Source organism: Perca fluviatilis, chromosome 17, assembly GCF_010015445.1.
Source record: "Perca fluviatilis chromosome 17, GENO_Pfluv_1.0, whole genome shotgun sequence".
NCBI lineage: Eukaryota > Metazoa > Chordata > Actinopteri > Perciformes > Percidae > Perca > Perca fluviatilis.
The window spans coordinates 14970708-14983826 of record NC_053128.1 but is presented as its reverse complement, the minus strand read 5'-3'; positions in this window follow the sequence as shown (position 1 = coordinate 14983826).

The window sequence follows — 13119 nt, the reverse complement described above, 5'->3', positions numbered from 1 at the left end:
TAATAATAATATAATAATACAGGCTTTCAATTTAAATGTGGACAATGAGCATTCAAATAGTTAAATTACACCCAATTAAATACAGTGAAGTAGATAAAACTGCATATGTCTCTGAAATGCAGAAGAGGTTTTATTCTGTACTCCTCATTACACTTCTATTTTCTTCATATTTGAGAAAACATCAGAGTAAAGCACAAAACAATTTGCTGAACTGCAGATATAATTAGTACATGAAACAGTGGTATCATCCCACTGCTTTCTTCTTCTGAAAAAGGACTAATGCAACAATTTATTTCTTTGGTGTTGCATAATATTAAAATCCACCAGGTAATGAGGGAAAATACTGTAACGACTAACAATCATAAGAGCTACATGCCCCTGTAACATATTAACCATTTAATGGACTGACTGATGGTTGATGGTGGATTAACTTATCTGAATAAAAATGTAAACTGAATGACTGTTGTTTTAAATTCACCATTATCTTGTTCTTGGTAACAGACACACATGCACAACTACACACACATACACACACACACACACACACACACACACACACACACACACACACACACACACACACACACAATTCCATTCAGATCCATTACAGCATTTCATCGCTGGTACAGAGGAGAAAGACATAAAAAAATATGTATTCTCTTCAGCAGCATAAAGTTATGCCGTCTTTGTGCTAAAGGCTTAAAACTTCTCAACTTTACCGCCCCCAGTCCCAGTTAGACTTGTAGTATAGCAATAGCATTATGATAATTGTAGCATCTGAATATTGTAACTCACAGCGTGGCTGCTGGCAGAAAGAAAAAAGCTCCAGTCATTAAGTTTTACATTAACAGAAGGTTAAAACATCAATTTACTGATCTCAGTCTGCTGTGCACATTTTACTTGAAGTGCTTCATGATCTTCAGACTATTTCCCAGCTCATTTTCTTTGGTCAGTAGCATTATAGGAAAACCCATTGCCCAGTGTGGACAGGGACTGAATTGAGATTGTTGGCTGCCATTGTAACACATGCATTTTAATATTTATTGTAGCATTTTTTGCCACATTGGCTGCAGACCTCTTGCACTGCTGAGGTTAAAACTCAAAAGATCTACCTGCTTTTGTCTTTTATGTTATTCTGTGTGTTTAAGCTAATCATGAATACATGAAAACACCTGTGGAATATGAATTCAGCCTCTGAACAGGGATGATTAAACTAGATTAAAACCTAGTATATTGCATGTGATGTGCACTTTTATTATAGGTGCAGGAGTAAGGTGGAAAGTTACTATCAAAATACATTCCCATCACCTCCATAAATACAGAAAAGACACTCTCTAGGCTCTCATACTGTAGCGTTTGAATCACCAATCCCTAACTATTTATGCGAGGATAAACATACGGTATGCAAAAGCAATATATATATATATATATAATTACATTACCATAGGTAAGAATCAACATGGCATGACATCTCTCTATATTACTATAAATCCCCTAATTATGTTGGAAATCATGTCTGACCAACCAAATCATTTGGCAGAGTGACTCAAAAATTGGCATCTGTCTACATTCCCGTCCATATGCTCTCCATTTTATAAAAACAGATTAAATTTCACATTTTCGTTCTTCTTTATTTTCTTTCTGAGCAGGTTCTGCTGCTCTATTCATGTCCAGTCTGGTGTAGCAGTCACTAAAGTTACTGTCCTTTTTCTGACTTCTAAAATATCAGTTTGTAGTGTTTGACATAGAGTTTTAGTTCCCCTTGGGATACACATGCATATAGTATGCAAACCTTAGTAAACCCTATTTCGCCTGCCAGTGTGCATGAGCTGTACTGTAAATTATGTTTTCAATAACATTATTAAGTTTAGAGGACATGTCAATATCACTCTGGAGAGTAAAATCAATGACGGTAATGGATGAGTTGTAATTAATCAATGTTACACTGTGTATGTGCGTTTGTCACTGCCCCCAATGCATCTCTTTCCACTTCCACATCTCTCTCTTCTTCCTCCACTCAAAGTTTGTCTCGCCCAATCCTTCTGTCACAGACTCACAGACTTTGATGTACAGTTTTAGTAAGTCCACAGCACCTTGGGGCTGCCCCACCATAAAATCTATAGTGGAAGCGCATTAGGGCTCTCCCACAGGCCTTTATTCACACTTTCTGTGAGTAGGCTTTGCTTGAGAACATGATGCATAATTCATATGGTTGTGTCTTTTAAAATGGGGATGAAAGAAGAAGCCCAGAAGTGTCCAAAAACAAATAAACACAAAGAAAACAGAGAGTCGGTTCAGGTCATTTGACAGTGCTTATGTTGTTTGTCGAGTCTGTCCTCCCCCAAAAACTGTCCTTCCCCAAAAAAACGTCATCTCCAGAAAAACGACCCCATAGGTCGTTTGTACAAGCAGCAATTACGATCCATATTTACGTATTATTGTTAGGCAGCGCCCTCTAGTGGCCGTAGTAGTTATGATGGGATCAAAGCAGGAAGTCATGTTACTTGGTTTTAAGGCCCAGAAAGTCTATTAAGGGTGGATGGGAGCAGCGATGGATGGGTCAAACAAACACAGGACCTTTACCCAGGAGATGGGTGTTCATATCCCGTTGAAAATAAAAGAAACCAGTCAATTTGACTTCAAGTAGTAAACGGAACTTACTCACATCCGCCATCATGTATGTACACACTGAAGTGAAGTAACGTGACAATGTACTGATTTTAAGCCAAACCACAATCTTTTTCTAAACTTATCCAAGTAGTTTTTGTTCCTAAACCTAAGCAAACTGAAACCATTTCACAACATTAACGAAAACATTAGCGAAAACATTAACGAAAGTGTTAAAGAAAACGCTTCTCTGGGTTGTATTTCCTTCCACTGCTAGGGCCGCTAATTTGTAAAATGCTCCTATGGGTCGTATTAGAAAGTAGGAACAATCAACCTCTGTGGGTATGGTTTGGAAGACTTGTTGTGTTTGTCCTATGTGATGACATTTTTAGCCACTTGGGATGGCAATGTTCGGTCAGTCTGTCAGTCCACCACTTTGGTCCAGACTGAAATATCTCAACAACTATTAGATGGATTGTAGAAGTGATTGTGGCGACTGTGTTTACAGTGACATCATGTGTATACCCTCTAAACTGATCCCTTCTCACGAGCACTTCACTATAAGTTACACCAGCAGCTGTGGAAGGCACTCCTTTTTAAGGGGGAGGATATAAATAGGCAACCTGTGGGACATTATTGCCTTGGTAAAGCTTTTGCCTCCATGGAAAAAACACACCATGCAAGTTCATGTGCGTGGCCAAAATGATAGCCGACAAGTTGTTTACATTTATATGATGTTTCCCCTTTCTCCTGCATGTCATCTTTAATTCCTTAAGTCAAGACCAGTACACTCTCACTGTCTGAGGGTTTAATAATAATAATAATAATTATAATAATACATTTTATTTGTGGAGCACTTTTCATTGAAAAATCAATCCCAAAGTGCTACAGGAGTTTAAGAACAGGGTAAAAACAGAAGCAAACCAAAGAAATAAAGATAAACAAATAAAAAGCTTCCTTAAAAATAAAGGTTTTTCGGCCCTTCTTGAATGAGTCAGTGGTTTGTGGAGCCCTTAGGTGGTCTGGGAGGTTTAATAGCTTACTTCCACTTCCTACCGGTTGTCATGAGGCCCATGAGGCTTTTTCATGCTTTTGAGTATCTGTATCTCAGTAGTGTAAAATAGTGAAGCAAATTTACTGAAGTAAAGTTTTGATGTATACTTCTATTTAGCTAGAATATGTTTTTTGTGACAATTTGTATTTTTACCACACCTACTCATTTATAACTCATAACTCATTTTAAAGTCCCCTTTCTCCAGTCAAAGTAATTTAAAATATCAGTTTTGGCTGTGACCATGTGTTCACTGTCACCTGTCACTTGCTATGAGATCAGCCAGGATGTCAAAGGAAGTTGATGATACGGGACACAACAAAGCTCAGTATATCACTTTAGTCTTGCTTAACCACCATCTTTCCTCCTTTGTATATGCTTGGTACATCTCTATAATTTATTAATTAATTGAATAAAAAAAACATTATGAAATAAATGATCATAAGAATAAATTGTGTAAAAAAAATAACAATGAAGTTTACGGTATATTGGACACTTTGTGCTTCCATACATATGCAATCCTCCTGTTTGACCTTGTTCTCTGCACTAATCCTGTTTTCTACTCGGTGTGTGACTGCAGAGAATAGCAGTTATTTTTCTACTGGGAGGATTGTTTTCAAAAAAGATTTGAGAATGACAGTAGATTTGACTATATTCAAAAGTAGATTTAAACAGTCATAATGCCATTTCATTTTAATATAATTTTGACTGTGTTGATAAGAAAACATATTTGTTGTTTAATTAATGCATCTGGCAGAATTTCATGCAGATATAGACTATTAGAAAGACAACAACAAGGGTCTGGCGGTAACATTCATTAACCAAAATTCACATCCTCTTCAATTTCACTAAGATGTGCTCAAAACCTGTTATGTAACTCTTGTTGTCAGCAGTCATAAAAATCGCTCTATTCAGACATTAAAAAGCAGACAATACATAAAAATGATTTATCTATCTGTCTGTCTGTATTTGTGTCATATGTGGGGAAACGTATAGACAGTAACACTAATTTCCCATCACCCCGCCCCACGCCCCCACCCCCCAGCCACCGCCACCACCACCACCGTCTTTTTTCCACATTTAAAGCTAAACTCATCAATCATACGTTAGCCAGATACCATTGTGTGTTGGATCCTGTGAGAGCTTCAACTCCAAATGTGATAATATGGATTCATGAGTGACCTAAAAATCATGTGGTATAGCTCGACAAAACAGAAGTTCACAATAGTGAGCGGGTTGTTCCCTCAATCATCCTTCCTTTAATTAATGACCAAATTAATCCAATTAGGGCTCCAAAGTGGATTTATAGCGTCATCATGAATCATTTATTACAGGTTACATTTGATGTGAAAGAACAGAGGAGGTTTCAGTTGTACAACTGTGATAGTCATGATTAATTTATGGTTCCCTCTGCTTGATTTCATACAAGATGCAAGACACTGCTCAGTGTTTGCTGCTGAGAGGTTCTGCATGTGTGAAACGCATATTGATCTCGACATGTATTTGTGATTAGTGACAATAGTGTGATTAGACTCTTGATTAAATCTGGAAAAGCCTAGCTGCAGCACAGCATAATGAAATCTGATATCCTGGCTGAGAAAGGGCTGCATGCAGACAAGCAACATTACTGCTGTTAAAAAAGATGAATGTCCAGAGAATCTACCGCCTCCTAGATATTGGATAGTGAAATGAGAGAGGCCACGAGGTTGCCCATGCAATAGATATGCACCTTTCTTCCGTCCTTGTTAATCAGACTGGAGAGTAATCCCGATGGTTCTTCCTGCCCAGAGGCTCTGTGAGAGTTGTGTCCTAGATTGGAAGTGGTTCTCTGAAACTGTGCCTGGGGCTCACATGCCCAGAGGTAATCGTTTTCTCCTCAGCCTCCATGTCCTTCCAGCTGCACACAATGGCAGTAAACACTAGTTGATATCTTTCTACAAGTGGATATATGTGTTTGTCTTTGGGTCAGGACATGGCTCTAATTTTTTAAATACTAAGTATAAAGTGCTACTCTATACTACCAATGCATACGTTTAGCATTGCTTTCCTCTCTGCCTATAAAGTATGTGTGGGCCTATAGGGTGGTATAATTGGCTTCATTTCTCCAATGTTAATAAGTATCAACACAGGAAGGGCTAGTTAATATCGCCTGCTCTCCTGCAGTGCAATGGTGCTGTGACCCTGACAGATAATAAAGAGCTGCACCATAGGGGATGCAGCCAAGTAATGCATCATGAAAGCAATGTTCAAGTCATTCTGCTGCCCTCTGTTGTTCTGTCTCCTGCTGAAACAGGGTATTCACCATTATAGGTTTGATTTGAAATGAGCACAGCTCAGAAAAATGTTCAAGTGGGAAGATAAGGTGCTGATTATGCACCAGACTCTCTTCAGTAATTAATAAAAACTGGTTGTATTGCCAATATTATTTAAAAAATTAGATTTTCAATGTGATTTTTATATTATTCATTTTTTTATAATTAGTATTACATTATTAATTTCCAGATTTGATAAATGAAACCAAAATATAATGAGCCCAGATATAAGCTAGTCTATAAAAGTCGTTGAAAGTACAGAGGTGTTAATGCTGCTAAACATGTAGAGGATATTGCAGCCTCACGGACTGCAACTGTTTAATTTATTTCATGTGAATGAGGAATTTGTCGTTGTTACATTAACATGCACATCTTGTATCAAAAGACTTTTTTCTAAGTACAGTTTCATTAAGTATTGCGTTTGCAGTCGTGGCCTAAAGGTTAAAGAAGGGAGCTTGGGACCAGGAGGTTGCCAGTTCAATCCCCAGCCCAACAGGATAAAATCTGGGTGGGGAGAGTGAAAGAGCAGTGCTTGTCCCTCCCTCATTACCACCACTGAGGTGCCATTGAGCAAGGCCCTTAACCTTAACCCCAACTGCTCCAGTGGAGCTGCTCAGTGGCTAGCAGATCAGACTGTGGTTATGAATGTGTAATTGTGTGAATGTGACAGTTTGTCGTTGCAAATTAGAATTTGTTCTCAATCAACTTACCTGGATGAATAAAGGTTAAATAAAAAAAAGTAGAAAGCATCTTTTGCATGAAAAAGCAGTCTAATTGTAGACAACTATTATTACATAGAGATTTTTTAAACAGGCCTAGCTGTTCTTGAAAAACACTTCTAATTGTTAATCATGGTAGTTTGATATATGGGTATTTACACCAAAGTTACAGACAGAATAAGACCATGGAGGCATGTAAAGGATGTTTGATAGAACCAACTATCAAAATTAAAGCTTCCTGTGAGCCCTTTGAAACAGTCAGAGCCCTGGGTGTGCAGATGTCATTACTTGGCGTTCCTGCCAAGTAATGACATCATCTCTCACAATACTGTGTTTCCTTCCTGAACAATTTAATCAATCCCTTAACAGAGTGTAACATGTAAAACAATATTCAACAACTATGGAAACACATCTTTTTAATTTAACATCTCAGCCACGCGTTGACCTTTCATTTAAAAATGTTAAGGTTTGAGGTCTCCTTTAATAGCATTAGCATTCTGGCCCCAGTATAAGATAGCAAACACCGACTTTTAAGAAGCAATCTCTCTCTCAGTCTCTCTCTTTCTTTCTGTATGGATGGTTGTTGTTTTTATGTACATTTGTGTGGCTGTATTTGTCTTTTGTGCCCATACATCAAATTGAATGTGAATTAAAAAGCGTATTCAAAAGAGCAAACCCATCACATTGTTCTGCTCTGAGAAAAAAGTATTTTCAGCATCGCAGAGTGACCTTCATATTAAGAAGAACTACAAATATCATTTCAATTTAGTTAAAAAATTAGTGTTCTTTCCAAAACTTTTGCCTGCTGCCAGTAAGCCGCTCTCTGATGATACAGAGCTCACTCACAAGGTTTGCCTTTAGACATTTCAGGTCCCTCTGCACAGCAATAATTGCTGACTAAAAACAGCTTATGCGCAGTCCTTAAATCAGTGAGCAAAGGAGAAAAAAAAAAGCGCTAACACATCATCATGAGGTGCTCCACAACTAATAGGTCATAGTGAACCATTAATCTTCTTTGATCAGACAAAACAGCATATGGGCCGATTACATGCTGTAAAATTCATCCATGTTTTACTCCCAAAGGCCTGAATTTGAGGAGCAGTAAAAATAGTGCATTATGCATTTTGACTATAGCTCATGAAGGCAAGGCAAGGCAAGGCAAGGCAAGGCAAGGCAAGGCAAGGCAAGGCAAGGCAGCTTTATTTGTATAGCACATTTCAGCAACAGGGCAATTCAAACAATTCCCAGAACGGGCTGGTCCCACCGGTCTTACTTTTTAATTCTCTTCATATGCTTATATAGATTGTCATACAGTTTCAACAATGCAAGTTCAGTATAATAAATGAACAATCATTTAAAGAAAGGCAACATCAAAAAGAAAGGTCTTCAGCCTTGATTTAAAAGAACTGAGAGTTACGGCTGACCTGCAGTTTTCTGGGAGTTTGTTCCAGATATGTGGAGCATAAAAACTGCTTCTCCCTGTTTAGTTCTGACTCTGGGGACATAAAGCAGACCTGTCCCAGACAACCTGAGAGGTCTGGGTGGTTCATAGTGTAGTAGGAGATCAGAAATGTGGAACATAGGAGATACCTGCTAATTAGGCCCCTTAGCCATAATGTTTTACTGGTCTTACTTTATGTAAAGCACTTTGGATACCTGCTGGTTAGTGTAAAGTGCCATATAAATAAATGTTGATTGATTGTTGATCATTTATTTTCACAGATCATATTGTGCTTCAATTGACCCGTCAGCTAATCAAGTATGAGCTTGCTGAAAATGCACAGACAAGTGAAGTAGTGAGTAGAGAGGATTGTTAGAGGCCCCACTTGAACTCTACGGAGGGAGGGTAACAGAGAGGACTTTTCTATTTCATTCCTGCCTTCGTCTTAAATGAAGCTGTTCAGGATTAGCAGATGAAGCCTAACTCGCCCATACAATGACATTATCAGAAAATCCACACTCTAAAAATCACTGGGTTAACTTAACCCAGATTGATTTGACCCAGTGTGTGTTTTATTTTAATATAACTAAAAGATTTACAGAAAAACTAAAATATGGTTATTTTGACCCAGTGTTAGATACAACACGCTCAATTGTTTACTGTATAACATGATGTGCTTATGGTATTCAAAACTACAAAGAATTGACATATTAACAATCCATAATAAATAGCGACATGAAGACATATGACAAAGAGTTAGTCTGGATCAACGGAAGTGCATATCCAGGATAAAGCCTGACATCAGGCGTGTCAGGCTTTGCCCTTCACCTTCTGCTCTCTGTGTGTTGTCGTTCTCAAAATCCCTTCACAACGGGAAACAACAGACTTAGAGCTAGGAAGCTACATGGCAAGTTTTGAAGAAAATTTGGATCCTGCGACAAAACAGGCCTGCTTGGTTCTTTCAGGGAATGATTGTAAAGATTTAAAAACAATATGTTTAGGGCATTTACTATCTAACTGGGACGTTTTAAAAAGGATTGGCAGGGACTGCTGTGGATGAAGTACACACGGCGATACACTGGTAAGAGAAAATTACGTTTAACCATGTATCCAGCTAATTTAAATAGCTAGTGTTACTGTACTGTATGAACAGTTAACTTCATTTAAAGCTCCATTGTGTAATTTTTTGAGTTGATTCTTAGTTTTAGTCATATTTAGTCATTCACATATATTTTTTTGTAAGTCAAGTTTTAGTCGACTAAAAGTCTCGTCATTTTAGTCTAGTTTTAGTTAAAAGAGAACTCAAGGTATCTAAGTCAAGTTTTAGTCGACTAAAAGTCTTGTCATTTTAGTCTAGTTTTAGTCAAAAGAGAACTCAATATATCTTAGTCAATTTTTAGTCAAGTCTTTTTTTAAATAACAAATTATTTCTGAGATTATTTCTGATAACCATTTCAGTCAAATAGTTATATAAAAATAAATTATATAAAGTTATATAAATATCGAGCCTCTTCCTTATTTCACCAGTAAATTCCTGTTAAACGACAAAAACAACCACTGAATGGGAAAATGGTATTTTACAATAACATTGAACGTAGCACGAGGCTGGCGAGGTGAGTTTGAAATGAACATATGTGTTGTTTTTCAGACAGACTGTCATACGTCCCCTTGTTGGAATCCTCTCCAGTGAAATACAGACAAACTTTACACCGTTTAGCTGTCAGCATTTAACCGTGTTTACTCCAGCTGCTAGCTAACGGTAGGCTACGTTACCTGCTGCCAAGTGTAGTATTAACTAGCGTACCGTGCAGCGATGTTTCGGTTGCCTCTAACGTCTGTTTAGGAGCATCAGAGAGAAGCGCAGTCATTTAAGTGGCACCGAAATCCACGTTGCTATTTGGGCCGGTAGATAACGGTCGTTGAGGCACCGGTCGGTGCCGTATTAGCACCGGGTCTCGGTACCCAACCCTAGTAACAGCTGAATATTCTATCATGATGAAAAAGTAGAGACGATTGTAGACGAAAATGAAGAGAGATTTTATCTTAGTTTTTATTTTATGCAAAAGATTTTAGTCTCGTCTTTTTTCGTCAACAATAATGCATGTTAATTTAGTCTTAGTCAGCGTTTTTGGACATTGGCGCAGTCTCGTCATCGTCTCGTCTTAGTCATGGAAAAAAAGGTTGTTGACGAACATATTTAGTCTTGTCTCGTCTGACGAAATTAACACTACTTCTCACTCATTGAAATTAAAGGCAATAATGTTTATGTAACATGCACGCTATGCCCAGGAAAAAAGACTTTATCCTCGTCTGCCTGTATATAGTGTTTTTATTCTTCAATCAGTTAATATAAACATCTTTGAAGTTAAAGATGTTATAGAACGTAATAGCGTTATAGAACATAAAAAATAACGTCACAGTTACTTTGCTGACTAATTACTTTTAAAATGTGGTAACTGAGTTACTAACTCAATTACTTTTTGGGAGAAGTAATTTGTAACTGTAACTAATTACTTTTTAAAGTAAGATGACCAACACTGGTTGTCATATACAATTTCACCACTAGATGGGAGAAATTCTTACACAATGTAGCTTTAATACTGTAGGTGTCGTTTTCTTTTGCGGGATGCAAATATTCCAGCAAAACAAGTTTCTTCCCGAGCTTTTGCAGAGCCACCGTTGCTGCGTCCAGAACATAGCGCCGCCCAACATGATGGTGATTGGTTTAAAGAAATGCAAACAACCCAGAGCGTTTTTTTCTCCTAATTCTAGAATGTATCTGTGGTGTAGCCAGACCTTACTCCACAGCGCTGTGGAGATAGGTCTGGCAATGCAAGACTAAAAAGGGTTGAAAGGAGCCATACAATATATTTAGTTTGGGTAAACAAGCCAAGAGTAATGTAAAAAACATATAGTGATTTTTGGTGAGTAAGAGCCATTGTATGACTCTGTGTGGTCATGTCAATGTAATTACCATTGACTGGTCTGTTTTTAAGTTCCTTCTGCTTTAGTATCTCCAACAGCTCATGGTTCACATGGAGGACAGAGACAAAGCAGTGGTTTCAGCCATGTTACTTTTGCAAAAACATTTCAAGCTATATGATGGCAGCCCTGGCATTTTGTAGGCCAAGACTCTGATGTGCTCTGAGGTGGTGGAGAATACTGCAACTGATGTCCAAAACCAGTGGTTCTCTTATGCTACAGCCGTACAGGCTGCACATAAAACAATCGGTTGGCCACCTCTGTCTGCATCCTTGCCTAATGTTCCAAGATCGCTTCTGTCCAGTAGGTCCTGATTCTCCTCTGAAGCTCCCACTCTATCCACTGTGCACTGCATCTGCATCACCCTTTGAGTCCCCAGAGGGTGAAGCAGCCTCTTAGGGGTCCTCAGTAGGTTAGACTTATGTTGATTGGTATAGGAATGGTTACCAGGTTGTGTTTTGGGACCAGCACAATGACTTCTTGTGCCCTGGAGCAACTGAGATATAAGTGTTTTAAGTAATGGTGAAACCATTATCCATCTGGACCAGTTCCAACAGGCTATTCACAATAAGTGTGTAGAATGGCCAAAAAGCCAGTGAAGCATGGGGTTTATTTCCCATGTTTTCATCTGTAGCAAGAAATACCTAGATTTGCACCCTTCTCCCATATTTTGCCAGGAGCTGCAGAGATAGCATCTCGATGTAGTAGTTCCTGAATGTAAATGGAGAAGACAGGTGGCTTTAGGGTGGCTGAAGAGAAAAGGTTAAAGTGCCAACACAATAATTAGGCCAATTTGGAAAGTGTTGGAAGGTCTGACAGGCCAATCAACCACCACCATTAGAGACTTTATCAGCTGGCAGGAGTAAAACATTACATCAAACAAATCAAATCAACACGGAACAAAATTATAATAAAACACCCTTAAATCTTAATACATACAGTAATAAGAATGCTGTTTCATGTATGAACAATGATGCAGGGTACTATGAATTGGAGCTGTACGCATGTACTGACCCTGAACCTACATGAATAACAACAACTACAAATGAAAGGCAACTAGTTACTCATATGGCAATTATGTAAAAGTTTCAGCTGGTTCTGCAGATAACAAGGTTTGAGTGATTGTTGAGGGTAGATGTCGAAGAGTAGTCTTGAGCAGATGTAGAATGTAGAAAAGATGGGATTTTATTACTTTCCCCAATTAAGGCCCACAGGCAAAATCGTGAAATAAAAATTAACAAAAAAATTCAGGAAATAGAAAAAAATATATACTTTCAAGAAAATAAAATAAATTTACTTGGGAGTCAAAACAATAAAATATACAACTGTTCACTAATTGGACCTTAAATCAAGTCACCACACTGAGGACATCCAGCAGACTTACGTCCTACTCCCTCAGGTTTTCCTCAAGCTCTGTCTCTCGAACAAATACTACTGCTAGGCTATATAGCCTGAAGCCCCGCCCCTCAAATTGGAACATACCAACACAACACAATGCAGGGGTGGCTCAGGTGAATAGACTGTAACGGCTCCATACAGCCAACATTATATATCTAAGATGCTAGACAGTTACAGCATATAATTTATATAATTGACAGTCCAATTAGCCACAGCCACAAGACATCTTGTTGGCTGTAAAATGTAATACCTAAAATGCCGGTTAACTTCCTGTTACCCCGCAGGTCCTAGACCCATTTAAACCCAAGGATCGCAGCAAACTTTCCCTTAGAACAAATCATGTTACCCTCCACTAGCTTTTAAACTCAACAAACAACACTAGTTAACAAAGACATAAGAGTTGCATGTTTATTATAACTGGTGATGTTTGTGACAATCTGTATGGTTTTAAACAATACACAATGATGTATAGATGAATGTAGTTATAGCAAATCACCGCAGTATTAGATGTTAAATATGTGCACAAAACTACGGAATTACTGTGGGGAATTTGATGAATGGCTAGTTTAACAGAGGATTCGAAACCAGTATAGGTAACAGAACATATTG